The following is an 18,057-nucleotide window of genomic DNA, read 5'->3' as shown; positions in this document are numbered from 1 at the left end:
AATAACCAGGCTCGTTAGAAGTTAGGATAGTTCTTTTTTAGGATCTACAATACAAAGAGATGAACTTGTGTAATGACTGTTGTAGTTAGAATATTGAATGTCCTATATGGGTCATGAATGTGTGGACCAGCTCATGGTGCTTTGTGTAAGGAGTCGGTATCATTAAGATGAAAGACTTAATCAAAAAGGAGGAAATCATGAAATTTGCAGGCAAATGGTGGGATCTAGAAAAGATCATTCTGAGTGAAATGTCCCAGAAGGAGAAAGACAAACATGGGATATACTCACTTATGTAGACCTATAAGATATGATAAACATAATGAAATCTATACACCTAAAAAAGATAATCAATTGAACGGACATGGGGCAAGATGATCAATCCTCGTTTAGAAAGACAGATGGGATGTGCATTGAACGTATGACAGGAGTCTACTGAGCGCATCTGAAAGACTCTAACTAGCAGTGTTTTCAAAGCAAAGACTCATGACCAAACCTTTGGCAGAGTACAGGGAATCATAAGAAAGAAGGGGAGTTAGTCTGATGGGGAAAGGATAGGAGCTCCACAAGGACCAAATATCTCTGGGCACAGGGTCTTTTCTGAGACTGACATTCAACCAAGGACCATGTATGGATATAACCTAGAACCTCCACTCAGATGTAGCCTGTGGTAGCTCAGTAACCAATTGGTTTCCCAAAGTGAGGGGAACAAGGACTATTTCTAACAGGAACTCAATGACTGGCTCTTTGGCCTCCCCACCCCCGAAGGGAGGAGCAGTCCTGTTAGGCCACAGAGGAGGGCTTTGCAGCCAGTCCTGAAGATACCTGATAAAACAGGATCAGATGAATGGGGAGGAGGTCCCCCCCCCCCATCAGTGGACTTGGAAAGGGGCACATTGGAGATGAGGGAGGGAGGGACTGGGAGGGAATGAGGGATCGGGACATGGCTGGGATACAGAGTTAATAAAATGTAACTGATAAAAAAAAAAGAAAGAAAAAAGAAAAAAAAAGAAAAAAAAGATGAAAAACTTAGATGGAGGAAGAGGATCTCCAGAGGCATATCATTAAATTTTCCTGGTCCTTGGCCCTTTTTCTACTCTTGTATCATGGTAACTATGAAAGGAGAACATTCTGAAACATTCTCTCATCATCAAGAAATTCTGTCTCATCTTTAGCCGGGCATCAAAGACTGAAGATTGGAAAATCTAAAACAATGAGCCAAAATATATTCATAATAGACTTTGTGTTTGTCATGACCATGAAATTTGTGATTAATAAACAGTGTTCAGCTTTGTATTAGAAGTAACCAGGGGATATATATATAATTGGAATTTATATATATATATTTGGAATTTAAACTTGAAATGATACATTTTAATATTACGTTCATTTTAACCTCAAGAAAAAGAATAATTAAAAAGATTATTGTTAACAAACGAATGTAGAAAGAAAGAAAATACTGTAATACTACAAAAATAACTGCAACAACAAAACAGAAAAGAAAAAAAATAAAGAAGGTAATCTCCCTATTGCTGAAAGTGCCATATAATTCTAGCACACAATTTGGTGGAATCAACTGGATTTGGTCTAGATGTGTCCTCCCTGGGAATCAGCTCTCACAATATACAATGGTGCTATAAAAGATACTTAGAGAGACAAGAGTTCTACCCAGATTAAATCCCCTGAACCACAACAATCACTTGCAAAACAGTAAATTGGCAAAGGCACAGCAGTGCCACTTACATCCGAGGAATAACCAACAACCACCTAATTTGACAGAAAACACACTTAATGGGAGGGAATCCCAGTTACCCATGGCTGGTGAGTTATCAGTGGTTCTCAGCCTGTGGATATTGACCCCTTTGAGATTTGTATATCATATATTTATAGTAAGTTTCATAGCAGTAGCAAAATTACAGTTATGTAGTAGTAATGGAAAAATTTTATGATTGGGGTTCACCACAACATGAGGAACTGTATTAGAGGGTTGCAGCTCTAGGAAGATTGGTGACCACTGATATAAGAGGACCTGTTACCTTCACTTTCTTAAATCCATAAATTCTAAAATAATTTCTGAATGCTTATACATGTATATATATATATGTGTGTGTGTGTGTGTATATATATGTATATACATATATATATGTAAGTATAGCTCTATTCTGTCATCAAAGCAACTTCTTTTTGTACCAGAGATCTTACAGAAAGATCTTACAACTGATTAAAGCAGAGGATTCTGGGAGGGATGTGCCTATCTCCAATGAATAAATTACGACACAACCCCTACAACTAAAGTTCAGGTAATATTATAAAAAGGACAGGAATAAGATTATAAGAGCCAGAGCAGCAGACCTTCTGCTGTGTGACAATGTCTTTAAAAAACTCTTTTTAGTGGAAGGGTAAAGATGTACTGTGGGATTGGGAGTTGGATGGAGAAATAGGGGTCAGCATCATAAAAATACTTTGAACAAAATTGCCAAATAATTAAGAAAAGACTTCTATTATTTTTTAAAAAAGAAATAGTTCTTTTCCTTCACAAAAATCAAGTTTAGATTTGTTCAACTTGAAGATTCTTCTTATAACACCTGGATTTCACAGATCCATGCATATCCTAAATCCTTGAAAGTACAGTTTTCATAACACCTGAAGGTGTATTCATTAAGCATAAAGGTTATAAAAGAGCTCCCTGGTGATGAGAAACCTGGGATTGTCATGTATTAATAGAGCTGGACACCCAGACTAGACAAATGCCAGTAAACAACATTTCTCAAGTGAAGACAGACAGAGATGTTTTCAAAGTTCAGAAAATTCTCATCCTAGCAAAATGTCTAGAAGGTGTTCTTTGTGAAAGTGGTACCAGGCAGCAGTCAGATCAACATGGAAACAAAGGTTGTCACTGAAGACATTTTGTGTGTAATTCAAAAACTAATAACAAATACAAAACTATATTTTTGTATATTCTTAACTGCTTTACAAAAGCAATTTCATGTCACAGTATTTTCCAAAATATTTATTCATGGACATATATTCTTTCTGCAACTATTTGTTCTTGCTTAGGCTATAGGAGAACCTTCCAGGTGTCTAGTCATTAGAATATATACAGCAACAGTTCCTTGTATTAATGCCATAAGCATAAAACAATTTTAGTTTTTCAGTGTTTTTTTTTTTTTTTTTTTTTTGTTGCTGTTGTTAATCTTTTTGAGAGACTGTATAACGTAGCCCAGGATGGACTTGAATTTTACATGTACCTGATGACACGTGTACCTGTTGGTTCTTTTCTTCACCACCCAATTACCATTATAATCGATGAGGATATCATTCTAGCATCACAAAAATAAGGGTTAAAACATTTAGATTATTAACTGATGTATTCTATGAAGTGCATAACTTTATAAGATTTAAGTTCAGATGTACAAGATAAAAACCTGTGCCTGGCACTGTTATTGGACCATGGACATGTTCTAGACACAACAGGAAAACTGAATGTATGAACTCCTAGTTGTTACTAAAACATCTACAAACTATGTACAAACTAGTAGAAGACAGACCAAATCCCATCTAGGAGAGTGTATTTGGGCACAAAAGGCCACTCGTAACAATGGAAATCTTGAAAACTGATAGCTTCTGGAAGAGGGAGAGACATTTTTGTCTGAAAGTGTATCCCCTGCTAAGTTATCTACACTATCATGTAACGTCATGTATTAAAGAATATTTGTGCAACACAAATTGGTCTTGATGAGTCAAAAAGAAAATAAAAAAAAATAAATAAATAAGGTGGGTAACGAAGGGAGGTGAATTTGGGAAAAGTTCAGGCAGGGGTGTGAATATGATCAAAACAAGGTGTACAAAATAAACAGAAGAAAAAATTATTTCTTCTCTTGTTTTGAATGGAGGAATTGAAAAAGTTATGGTATGTTTCCTTCTTTTTCTTGGTATATATAAAACATTTAAGACATTTTTATTTGGAAACATTACTATATTACCATCAGTTTTCTACACAAACAACTTTTTCAAGAAGATAAAATGACAACAATATTATTTTACCTTTCTATATGGAAGAGTTTATCTTACTTCTACAACAATTAATTTAATCTAAACAAAAGTCTATTCATAACAGTGGTCAGGGTTTTGTAACAGAAAACACATAAACAAAATACATGATAGAATCACCATAGAATATATAGAATATTCATTATCAGTTTTCAATTCTTCAGAAGAGACTCCATTTGACAAGAAATAAAGAAAAAAGAAAAAAAAAATCACCAAACAATTATACATTTCAGCAGTGACCATTTTATATCTTAATGGAAGAAACATAAAGAACATACTATATTTTGACTAAATAATAAAAATTATAAGAAAAGAATAGAATGCCTCTTTAACTGCATGTAAGTTGGCTCCAGTTTGATCTAATATTCTTTTCAATTTATTTTTATTATTATATTTGACAAAAATGTGTATAATTATAATGCAAAAAGTAATGCTTTAATACATATAACTCTACCCATTGTGAAATGAATAATTATGCCAATATTCATTTTATATACTTGGTATTTTTGGTGGGAATACTTACTTTTACAATCTAATATTTTAATGATTTTAAAGTGAAAATCAATTTTATGTAGCTTCTCTTCTATGCTATAGACTACAAGGATTTATCTGTCTCATATAATGAAAATTTTCTATTTTAAAGTCTTCCTTTCAGACATCTATCTGTCCCTACTGTGTTTCAAGTCAGTATTCTATGCTCTAATTCTATATTTTTAACTTTTTTAGAATTGCACATAAAATATATGTCTTGTTTATCTGGATCATTTAAGCATACATTTCTACAGATACTTCTGCATTATCACAATTCACACAATATCTTGGATTTTTTGTTTTATTGTTCATTTGTTTTCATTCGTTTTTTAATTTACATCTTGGTCATAGGCCCCTCCCTCCTGTCCTCCCAATCTGACCCTCCCTTCTGCATCCCCTCACCCCTACAGACCCCCTACCCTGATATCCCAACTCATCTATTTACATGAGGATTGAGTTCATTCCCCTGTGGTAGGGAAGTCCTATCAGGGGGAAGTAATCAATCAGAAATCATGCACAATATTCCATGTCAGAGATATCTCCTATTCCCCTAACTAGTGGGCCCACATGAAAGCTAAGATGGCCATCAGGCTTATCTGCTTGGGGTCAGTGTATTGTAGTATGTCTATCCTGTACTATATGACTAAAACCTGTTTATAAGTGAGTATATACCATGTGTGTCTTTCTGGGTCTGTGTTACCTAGCTAAGGAGGATCTTTTCTAGTTCCATCCATTTGCCTGCAAATTTCATGATTTCCTTGTTTTTAATAGCTGAGTAGTTTTCCATTGTATAAATGTACAACAATTTCTTTATCCATATTTCAGTTGAGGGATGTGTAGGTTGTTTCCAGCTTCTGACTACTATGAATAAAGCTGCTATGAACATGGTTCAGCAAATGTCCTTGATTTATGGTAGAGCATCTTTTGGGTATATGCTCAGGAGTGATATGGCTGGTCAAATATCTTGTTGATAATAGCTACTGCATTTATATGCAATAAACTTTTGTGTTCCAATTAACTTATTATAATTATATGCAACAATGAATTCAGCTGTGAATTCTCATACATGCAGATGTAATTTTAACATACCATCTTTCATTCTAACTTATACATTTCCCCTTTCTCCTCACATAGTGTACTTTTTAACTTTCAGTTTCTTCTTCCTCCTCCTCTGTCTCCTCTTTCTCTTTCTCTTCCTTCTCCTCTACTTCTTCCTCATGTTTCTCTTCTTCTCCTCTTCTTGTTTCTTCTTTTTGTCCTACTTGTTCTTTTTCTTCTTCTTCCTCCTCCTCCTCAGTCTTTTTCATTATTATATTTACAATTTAGTCTCTTTGTATCCTAGTTGTAGTCCCTCCTTCATCTCCTTCAGATCCCACCCTCCCTTCCTTTTCTTCCCTACCCCAATTCCCTTGTCTACTGATAGGGGAAGTCCTCCTTCCTTACTGGCTGACCTTCACCTATCAGGTCCCATCAAAACAACCTGGATTCTCTTCCTCTATGGGCTCACTAGGTTACCCCACCAGGGAGAGGTGATCAAGAATCAGGCAACTGAGTTCATGTCAGAGACTGTCTCTTTTCTCCTTACTAGGGAACCCACATGGAGACTGAGATGACTATGGGCTACATCTGAGCAGGGGATATAGGTCCTCCCTATCATTGGTCTTTGGTTGATACATCAATCTCTGCAGTACACCTGGACCCTGCCTTTTTTTTTTTTTTTTTTTTTTTTGGCTTTGTTGGTCTCCATGTGGGGCTCCTGTTCCCTCCAGGTCCTTCTGTATCCCTCTTCATCCATAATACTCTCTATGCTCTGTCCAATGTTTGGCTGTGATTCTCTGCATCTGCTTTGATATCCTGCTGGTTGGAGTCTTTTAGAGGACATCTGTGGTAGACTCCGGTCCTGTTCTCCCTTTTCTACCACCTGCAGTGTCTATCCTGTTTCCCTTCTGAATGAGAGTTCAGTATCTTCCCTAGGGTCTTCATTGTTGTTTAGCTTCTTTAGGTCTGTAGATTTCAGTATGTATGCCCTATATTATATGGCTAATATCCACTTGTAAGTGAGTGTATACCATGTATGGCTCTCTGATTCTGGGATATTTCACTTGAGATTATCTTTTCTAGTTCCATACATTTTCCTGCATGATTTCCTTCTATTTAATAGCTGAATAGTATTCCATTGTGTAAATGTGGTTCAATTTCTGAATCCATTCTTCAGTTGAGGAACATCAAGGTTGTTGCCAGATTTTGGCTATAATGAATAAATCTGCTATGGATATAGCTGAGCAAATGTTCTTGTTGTAAGTTTGAGCATTTTTTTTTTGGATATATGCCCAGGACTGGTATAACTGGGTGTTGATGTAGAACTATTCCTAGTTTTCTGAGAAAGTGCCAGATTGAGTTGCTCATAGTGCCATGTGAGAAGAGCTGCTTCACAAGCAGCGACATCGCGTCAGCGGTTAAACAATGTCACTCTTCGTGATGCACACATAAAATGAATCCTTGTCTTTGTAGTAAAGAATAGGTGAAATGTAGTGTGCGAATAGTCTTTTTATCTATTATTTCAATAACTTTTCCATGCATACCCAGAGAAATGTTCTCTGTGTCATATGATTCTACTTTAAGGATTTTCTAAAGTAACTATACCTTGTTTTTTATCAACATCATTAACAAATTTCCTTTCTCCGTGTTTACTGCTGTTTATTTTCATTGTTTTTAAAATAGTCGTTATAACAGATGTGAGGTGAAATATCATTGTGTCTTTAATTTGTTTTATCCTCATAATCTGTAGTACTGAAAAATTTACATATATATGTATACACACACACACACACACACACATATATATATGAGACAGTCATTTTTGTGTTTGATTTTTAGAAATTCCTATCAGTTCTTGTGCCTGTGGTTAAATAAAACTGTTTGACTATTGTTACAGCTCAGCTTGAGTTCTTTTACATAAATGAAATATTAGCCTTGTATCTGATTTATAATTTATAAATATTTTCCCCAATCTATGAGTATTTTTACATTCTAATTAGTCGCTATGTATATCACCTTTATTTGATTTAGTCTTATTTGTTTCTTTCTGATTTTGATGTATGTAATTTTGAGGTCCTAGCCAAGAGATTATTGTACACTGTATTATCACCAAAAGTGGTTTAAAGATTCAGGCCACTTTCTTTCAAACCTTCAAAGTTATTTCAAAGTCATGTAAAGAAAATTCTAACATGCATATTAACTACAAAAAAATCTGAGATGGCTGAATGCCGGGGCCAGCCGGGCAGAGTCGAACGGTTCTTGAGTTGGGTGTGAGGATTAAAATTAATAAAATAAACACACAGCACACAGGAAACTTTTTAAAGGTCCAGACTCAACAGCTTTTGCAAAAGGCAGACTGCTGCAGCAAGCAGCAAGCAGCAAGTCTCAAGTGCTGCCTCATCCTCTCCTCCAGCCTTCTGACCACTTTATTATTTGAGGAGTTACTTTAGCCAGTAAAACATCTCAGAACAATAGGTTAATTTGCACAAGGAGCCCGAGGAAGAGGTGTAACCCTCACAAGCTATCCCACCTGTTGTCACAAACAAAAGGAGATGGACTTGTAAGTTCTCCTCTGCCTTTAGTAGTAAAAGGCCTGCTAAAAGCCATCTCTCCACCGAGATTTAAATATCAAAGCAGGCCATTGAGTCACGGCTCCCAGACAGCTGAAGCCAGAATGAGCAAAGGAGAATAGTTAAACTCATCCCATTACCTGATTTTAAATTTTATTAGAAGAGTGCAGTAATCAAGGTCACCTGGTATTGTCAAATGACAGTGTGCCAACTAAAAGCCATACCTCTGCTCTCAGATCATGTCAGGGAAACATACTAAGAATGCTCAATGGAGGTTATTCCTTTTCTACAAATGATGTTTAGAAAACTAAACATTGAAATAACAAAGACTGAAATGAATACTTAATTTGTGATTAAAGCAGAAATCAACTCAAAATGGATGGAAAACCTGAAACTGCATTGGTAGTAATCCATTGTTAGCATTGGCTAATAATAAGAGTGTTAAACTCTTAGACTTACAGAACCACACATAAGATACATGGCATTTTAAAAATATAGAGTTGATATGCTGTTTTTCCCATATTCTGTTTCCTCATTAAATTTATCATAGTAGTTGTAGTAAAATGGTAAAGTTTAGAATGCAAATGCTTCAGAAGCCTCTATGAACTACAGTTGTAATGATACACTCATTCTGCAAGAAATGCTTTCTACAATTCAAACACATAATTTGAATGGCTCAGATTCACAATGAATGAAGAAAGTTCAATAAATCTTACATCTGGAGAAAGGAGAGAGAGAGATTGACATTTGATTTAGCACATTAAGACAAACAGAATTACAATGCTGATAGATGCACAGAGCTAGTGATTTTTTTCTGGCTGTGAATTGCTTTTTTTGTGTGTTTACAATAGCTTTTCCCCCATGCATTCAACCCAATGCCAACTGTCATTATTGTACTCTTCTCTGTGAACTATTGCTATGCACTCTAGAGGCAGACAGAAAGAACAAACATTGTATATTGATGACTTGAATTTCTATGAAACTTTCTATAAGAATTTTTATCAGACAAAACTTGATTTTCACGTTTTCTTGAATTTGAAAATAATGTATTCCATGAGTATACAGACTCTACCTTTGTTTATATCAATTCAGTAAGTTAGAATTTTACATTATAAATAATCAAGAATAGCTATCTTCATCGCTACCATAAATTACTATTGTAATTCTATGGAAGTTGTCTTAGTTACTCTCATGTGGCTGGTATAAAATACGCTGTGAAAAGCAATATAAGAGAAAAAGCATTTACTTGGCTAACAGTTCTAGAGGCATCACAGTGAAGGAGGTATGGACACAAACAGGGAAGGTATGGCTGCGAAAACAGGAAACAAATTTTTTTTAAAAAGCTAGCATATAAAACATCAAGGCCTACCTCAGCTTAACACTTCCTCCAGGAAATTTCTATTTCCTGAAGGTTCTACAACCTTCCTAAACAGTGTCAGCAGCTAAGAATCTATTGGTTAGACAAGTGCATGAGCCTGTGAGAGCTATTACACATTCAAAGCACAACAAAAGTTTAAATATTTAGCAAAAATTTAAAATTATAGAATACAAAATTATATACAATGAAGTCCAAACTACTACAAAATTTCTTGTGAGCTTTTTTGAATTGAAACACATACACAAACACACACATATGCACACACTAATTATTGAATAAAATATGAGCTAAAATCCCATATCACTTTTATTTTTCCAGGATTAAAACTATCCCCCAATATTTCAAAAACAAGGAGAGTTGAAAATATTATAGAACATTTCAATTCTTTTATAAATATAACAATATGAAAAATATTAATAATCACAGTATGTATAATTTTGATACTAATATGAGTATGAGTACTTACAATATGAAGTGGGTCTCAAACTTGAACTCTGTCTATTGTAAGCTAATTATATATACAATTGTGATACTATTCTAGAAGAATGGAATTATCTTTTTTCAGTATAATAATATATCATCTGAATAGTCTCATATTATCCAGTGAACTGTATTTTTTTCAGAATTTCTTTTAAAACCCTTACAATAATATGTATTCTCACTTTTTAAAATATATATTCTCAATGCCAAAATAGGGTCAACTACTTAGTAGTTGCATGAATGAGTGAACTGATTTATTTTTTATTAAAATCATTTAAAAAATTTTATTACTTCAACATATTATTTTGTATCATGCATTAACAGAATTTTGTATGTATTTATAATAAAATGACATACATCCACCCAAATCTATTTCTGTTTTTTTAATAATATATTTGAACATTTCATACATGTGTATAATTTCTATTAATCATGACCATCAAACAATACCTCTCTTCAAATTTCCCTTGTCTCCTCCACCGTATTTTTCTGAAACCTTCATTTTCTTCTTAACTTATTTTGATTAAGAACCCTGGGCCTTCTTAGTGCTGCCTCTATACACATAGACTTTTACCTATCTACCAGAGCTTCAACAAAAACTGGAAGCCATATGTCCAAAGAGTTGCTTCCTTTCTCAGCAGATATCAGTTGTCAAAATCTCCACTCTTAAAGGTTTGTATCCCCATTTATTTTCTTTACTTAGTTTTTACAGTTCTTCTTTTGATTTGATATGGCATCTCCTTAATTTGTCTAGCCTAGGAAAGCCTTCAGTTTGATATTGTCCTCTTCTAGCTTCCAAAGCAACAAGAATTCAGGCCACAACTAACAGAGTCAGTTCAGAAAGTATATTTTTAAATAAATTTTTATTTTTTATATCAATTACAGTTTATATACTTTGTATACCAACTGTAGCTCCCTCCCTCATTCCCTCCAATTCCACTCTCCCTCCCTCATCTCCTCCCTGTCCTCTCTAAATCCACTGATAGGGGAGGTCCTTCTCCTCTTCCATCTGACTCTAGCTTATCAGGTATCATCAGGACTGGCTGTAATGTCCTCCTCTGTATCCTAACTAGGCTGCTCCTTCCACAGAGGGTAGGGAGGTCAAAGAGCCAGCCCCTGAGTTCATGTCAGAGACAGTCCCTGCTCCTCTTACTAGGGAACCAATGTGGACATTGAGCTGCCATGGACTATGTCCTAGCAGGGGTTCTAGGTTGTATCCATACATGGTCCTTGGGTCTTTTCTGAGACAGAAAGTATTTATTATACTACTTCTAGTTTGTTTCAAATAAATAAACTTTTTAATTAGATTTAGTAAGTTTTATCATTTTGAAATTAAAGGACTCAGAGAAAACTTCACTATGTCAAAAATACAGAACTGAAGTAATTTTAATTCTATGATATGGATTTTTGTTTATAATTTTCTAAACATTAGTCTGTTTTCCTGGTCATAAAGTTCAAGCCATGTTTCCACCACAACACTGCATTAGTTACAGCAGTTATTATTTTTTTAATTTTCAGACAGAAATTGTACATTTCTTATTTGAACTCAATAAGCCCACTAACCAATATTTAGTTAAATCAGCAGGACAACATTATTTCTGGAATATGGTGAATATAATATACTTAAAAGAAAGTGCTCTTAGTCAAATACTGGAACAAACACCAATAGTTTGTTTTCCAAATAGACTGATTGATTGCTGATTAGCTGATTGACTGACTAGTTATTATAATGTTATTTATTTTCACATTGAAACTTGTTATTAGGAGTGGTGTAGTTGGTAAAAAAGTTCAAAATGTTAGAAATTAATAAAGAATAATTCAGAAAATGAAATGTCTACACCTGTCAAAATATGGCAATCCTTTAAAAACTATTAAAACAGTTTGTTTAAAATTCATAACAGCTTGGAGTTTTAATGTCAGTATGTCAGTTTCCTTCAAACAGAAAAATGATAAGTTTAAATTATTTTGGGAAGTTGAGCATAGTAAAAGTGATAGTTTCAAAACTGATGTTTAAAAATGGATAATTGTAGCCTTTTCTCCAAAGATGACACATTGGAAATCTGACTTAGTCAAAGACTACAGCAACATTTCTTCACTCCATACCCTCAGGAGGCTTAACAACAGAGAAAGAAGTAATCAAAAAAGTCTCACTTCACAACCAAAACAGGGAATCTCAAATACAGATAGAAAATATAGAATTGTAGGTGGATTAGCAATGACAAGGATTTGGGACTTGTCAGCATTCATACTTGGTATGCTGGAAGACCAATTATTTGGATACATTTTACATTTATAAAATTTATGGTCAAGTTAGATAATGTATTTTCTATTATGTAAAAGATGATATTTGGCACAATTTATGTCAATCTTTCTTGATACTGAGCCATTTTTCCTTTTATTGAAAAGAGATGGGGCTGGAGAGATGTCTCAGAGGTTAAGAGCACTGGATCCTCTTCCAAAGGTCCTGAGTTCAATTCCCAGCAACCAAATGGTGGTTCACAACCATCTATAATGAGACCTTGTGCTCTCTTTCAGCATGCAGGTGTTCATGCAGATAGAACACTGTATAAATCATAAATAAATATTTTTTAAAAAAGAAAATAGACTTTTTTTCATATAGAATAGCTTGATTACAGTTACCACTCTCTCAACACCTCCAAATTGGCCCACACATATGATTCCTGTCTTTCATTAAAGACAAAACAAACAAACAAACAAAAACCAGTCTTTCAAGTGATAAAAGGCTCTGAAGATACTCTGCACAGGAGCTTGGCACATATACTCTCACAGGGCCTTGGGCAGTATGCAGGGCACCTCCATGCATCTGCACCAGATGGAATCCTATAAGTTAAAAGAAAAATAGACACATGTTAGCATTGCTAACCCAGAAGCTATCTCCAATCAATAACCATTTGTAAGTGAAAATTTAGTATTTACAAGGGATTCTCACTGGGTAAACAAAGTATTTTTAAGTTTAGGCCAAATGCCCATGGGTAGATGCCCAATGGAAAACAAGCTCATTAGCATCTGTGGATTTTCTTTGCTTCCTAATGTTATGTCAGGGCTTTTACATTTTTATTTTATTTAATAATATTATGTGACTCTCTCTCTCTCTCTATCTCTCTCTCTCTCTCTCTTCCTCCCTCTCTTGTTCTTTCTTGTCCTACAGGTCTTTTGCATATCTATATACTCCCAGCTTTGTATTTTATCTGGATTCTAAGTGTTCAAAGAATAGAGGGGCTCTATGTCTAGTGTGTGTGTGTGTGTGTGTGTGTGTGTGTGTGTGTGCCTTGAATTGCAATCTTTTTCTTCTGTTTGTTTTGTCCTACTCTGGTGTATTTTAGTTCTATCTTATTATATTATGTTATCTCTAAGTTTTGAGAACTTTTCATCATGTCTTTAATGTCTTCTTTGTCATCACACAAACACATACACACACAAACAAATAAACAAATCAAATTCACCTTTGAAATAATTGCTCTTCTAAAATACGTTTTCAATTTATGCCATTGACAACTATGCTTCCACAGGAGTTGTTAGAAGATAGTTATTATGCTAATTGAATATTATACTGTTACAACCCTTTATGACTATCATACTCTTCTGAGTTTAGATAAAGGCTTTGCATCCATAGTAATAAATAAATGAGAGACATTGTAAAGTACAGTGCAGTATGAAAAGTATGTTTTCTGAAAAATAATATTTTCATACCATACGTGAGACATATCACTTACTACCCTACAACAATGAACAAAATATTACATGGCTTTGCTGTTGTAAAATGAATCACATTTTCTCAGTTTGTGTTTCATTGCTGTGATAAGACACCATGACAATGGCAACTCTTATAAAAGACTTATTTAGGGCTGCCTTACAGTTTCAGAGGTTTATTCCATTATCATCATGGTGGGGAGTATGGTAGCATGCAGGCAAAATATGGTGCTGGAGAAGGAATTCTGCATTTTGATATGCAAGCAGCAAGAAGGAGACTGTTAACACTGGCTGGATTTGAGTATATATCAGACCTCAAAACCTTCCACAGTGACATAATTCCTTCAATAAGGCCACACCTCCTAAATAGTGCCACTCCCATTGGCCAAGCATTCAAACACGAGTCTGTGGAATGCCATGGCAATTCAAACCATCTCAGACTAATAGATAAATGCTTGGCACACTTGTAAGTATTCTGGTACAATGAAGTGACTGACACCATGCTAAAATTGATAATTAAGGATCACTTACCTTCAATGACGAATTCACACTAACCACAAATTCAGCCCCACAGTTATGTTCATATTGCTGAAGAGATGAGCAGTAGTTTTAAATGAAGCTTACATGAATGAAGAAGGTATCATAGAATCTAAGAAGGCTATGTAATTAATTTAGAAAATTACTTAAATGAGTTATAGCGAGGAAAATGTGATATGGACATCTTAAGATTGAGGTTCTATCAAATATATACAAGTCATTTTGTGGTGCAAATGTAAGTATAAATTTTTCACTTCATATGGAAAATAACATGAAAAACAAAATGAAATCAAAGCAACAAATAAAAATAATAATTAGAAATATTCACAAAGAAATGGAAATGGTATCAAACTTACCACAAAAATTACCTTTAATATACAAACACATTTATGATTCTCTAAATTTACTAAATATATTTGATGTGCTCTAGGGCATGAACCCAGGTCATCAAGCATATTAGGAAAATTATATCCCCAAGCCTTTCTAAACATCTAGTGAGTACTGCAAGTGAAATCTAGTAAGAATACAAATGACAGCGAATTATATATATAGTGCATATTGCAATAATCCAATACTTTGTTGAATGTTACATATAAACTTTTTTATTTTCTTTCATACCTAAGGGAACATATTGGTTTCTACATTGTCAAACTGCCTAAGGATACTTAAATTTTACAGTGCCTATGTAATTTTTACGTTTTGTGATGATACACAGAATTTGAAGACAATATTTTACAAAATAAAATATTATAGAATATGAAAGTATTTAACTTATTCACAGTCTTCTGACTGATTTAATATACAAATGATACTGATAAATATTTAAAGTAAACTATTGATTGCACTATTTTTTGTTTCTTGTTATTAACTTCATTGACAACTGAAATATTATTTTAAAAAATATTACCTAGTAAAAAGCATGTAATCAACCATGAATGTTGAAGTTGTATCCAGACAAACAAATTTTAAAGTTTCTTTCATATACAAACACATTTCATACATTTTCTTCTTTTCCTTTTTTTGTATTGACTCCTTTGGTATCATTTAAGGTATGCAAACAGAATGCCCTGTAATATGCTAAAGAAACAAAGTGCCCTTCGCCTAAGACACAGCCCAGATCACCTACACTGTTATCTTTCTCAGCATGTCCTTACTCACAGGAAGCTGGGTGTAACAGGCCACATGTGTCCTCTCACCACTCTGGCATTTAGAGCAAAAAGATTTCTACAGTTCTGGTGTAGTCTGAGATCTGTTTTTAAAGAACCAAAAAAACCCATGAGAAACAGAGATAAAGTTTAGAAAACTAAGACTTGACATTTAAGTCTGAGAGGAAAAAAAAAGTACTGCTGGTGATATATTGAGTGGGAAACAAGATTAGGTCACTACAATATTTTCCTTTAAATTGGTTACTTTGAAATCAGTTTGTATTTTTGATAGACTATAAAGCTAATTCAGAGTTTCTTATATCCTTAAAAGAAAGGCTTCCCTGTGTTTTAGGATGCCTAGCCCTTTGTGCATATGTCAAAAAGACATATCTGGGTCTTAAAATACTTTTGTTTTTAGCGTTTAGAGGGTTCTTCCACTGACTTCAACAGTAGTCAAACCTGTTTCTATTCTCATTAGCAATGAAAAAGGATCCCTTTTTCTACACATCTTCTCTAGCATTTTCTGCATGTTTGTTCAGCATTGTGAAAACTATCATATGTGCAGACCAGTACAATTCAAAAGTAGTATTTACAATAATATAATACTTCAGTGCATGCAAAAAAAATGTAACTCCTGATTACATAAAGTGTTTACCACAAAGGCAAAATACAGTAGTTATGTTTGTATTATTATTTAAATTTTTTTGGGGGGGAGGAAATGGTTTATTCAGCTTGCACGTCCACTATACATACACACACACAGGCTGAAGTTTACAAACAAATGTATATGTGTAATACACTTATATAGCTATATATTTACATAGATAATTTTTTATTAATTACACTTTATTCTTTATATCCCCCATAAGCCTCTCCCTCCTCCCCTCCCGATCCCACCGTCCCTCCCCATTCTTCATGTATGCCCCTCCCCAAGTCCACTCCTTCCTTCTGATCTTAGTCTATCAGAACACATCAGGTGTGGCTGCATTGTCATCTTCTGTGGCCTGGTAAGGCTGCTCTCCCCTCAGGGGGAGGTGATCAAAGAGCAGGCCAATCAGATTATGTCAGAGGCAGTCCCTCTTTTACATAGATAATTAATAGACATATATATATGTGTCTTTTCGGGACTCATTTTAGTCCATAATGCAGAATGTCTGTATAAATTTATGAAATATCTTAAAATAAAATACTATAAAATTTTTATTGTGTTGCTAGAGGGTTGTTTCGGGGATTAAGAAGGGTTTGCAGCCTTATCAGGCCACAGTGGAAGACAATGCATCACTCCTGATGAGACCTGATAGACTAGCATCAGAAAGAAGGAGAGAAAGACCTCCCCTATCAGTGGACTTGGGGTGGGGCATGAGTGGAGAAGGGGGAGGGAGGGTGGAAAAAGGAGGAGTGGAGGGAGGGAGCTACAGGGGGAGTGAATAAAGTGTAATTGATGAAAAATAAAATGAAATAAAGAGAAAAGGAACACTTAACATTTTTGTAGAGTATGGGTTCAACACCCACATGTAGCTCACAGGTGCCTCACCTCCAGTTTCAGGGACTCTAATGCATTCTTCTGGATTCTGAGGGCACCAGGTAAAACCTTGTATACATATGCAATGCAGGTGTTCTGCCCAGTTTGTAAACTCCAAAAGACCAGGAACAAATAGACTCCGCTGTAGATACATGAGGTTTTTTTAATTGTATATGCGTTGGAACACAGGACGCAAACCTCCTGTGGAAACAGAAGAAGAATGCGGCCCCGAGGTCTAGGGGTAGAGTTTTTAAGGGAAAAAACAAAAACGCAAAAGAAAATTGACTTTTGAAATGATTGGTCCACTTTAGGCGCCAAGACTACAAACTGTTCTGGCCTGGTCACAAGGGCTGGTTTCCTAGCAACTGTATAATTAGAGGGCAGGGAAAGAATGCAGAAAGAGGAGTTCTTCCCCTCAGGGCATTCCTGGACAAGTCTCCACCCAGCTAGTCTTAGTTCAGGCCTTAAACTTTAATAATAGCCGCTGATTTTTAATCTTTTGGTCTCTCACAGTCAAAACATTCACACACATAAAACAAAAATAAAACCTTTTTTTTTTTTTAGAATAAGGCTTTCTCTGAGGCACCTTCGTAAGACCACAGAGCGTTTATCAAAGGTGACTTTGACTTTGCATTTGGTCCTATACTACTGACAACAACTGGGCTGTCACTATTTCATGATATTTGTGGTGAACAGAGCTGAAAACATGTGTGCAACGAAGTCCATGCTTATAAATACGTACAATTATGTCAACATCTTTTCCTTTTTTTTTTATCCATTTCATTTGTGTGTGTTATTGCTTTGCCTGTGTATATGTATATATAATGTGTGTTCCCTGTGCACATAGAAATCAGTTGAAATGTCAGACCCACCCATTTTGGGTGCTGGAAATTAGACCCAGGTCCTCTTCAAGAGCAATGGGTGCTCTAAACCACTAAGCTATTTTTCCTGGCTCTCTCATTTTTACTTTCCTATTTATCATTTTTTTATTATTTTTATTAATAATTTTAATTATTTTGTGGAATCATAGTGTTCCAGAAAAGATGTTCGGTTGAATTTAATATACTCGTCGACAATTTCATCCATATCTACAATGCA

The sequence above is a fragment of the Meriones unguiculatus genome, chromosome 7 (genome assembly GCF_030254825.1).
Source record: "Meriones unguiculatus strain TT.TT164.6M chromosome 7, Bangor_MerUng_6.1, whole genome shotgun sequence".
In the NCBI taxonomy this organism is placed as follows: domain Eukaryota; kingdom Metazoa; phylum Chordata; class Mammalia; order Rodentia; family Muridae; genus Meriones; species Meriones unguiculatus.
This window is presented reverse-complemented; position numbering follows the sequence as displayed.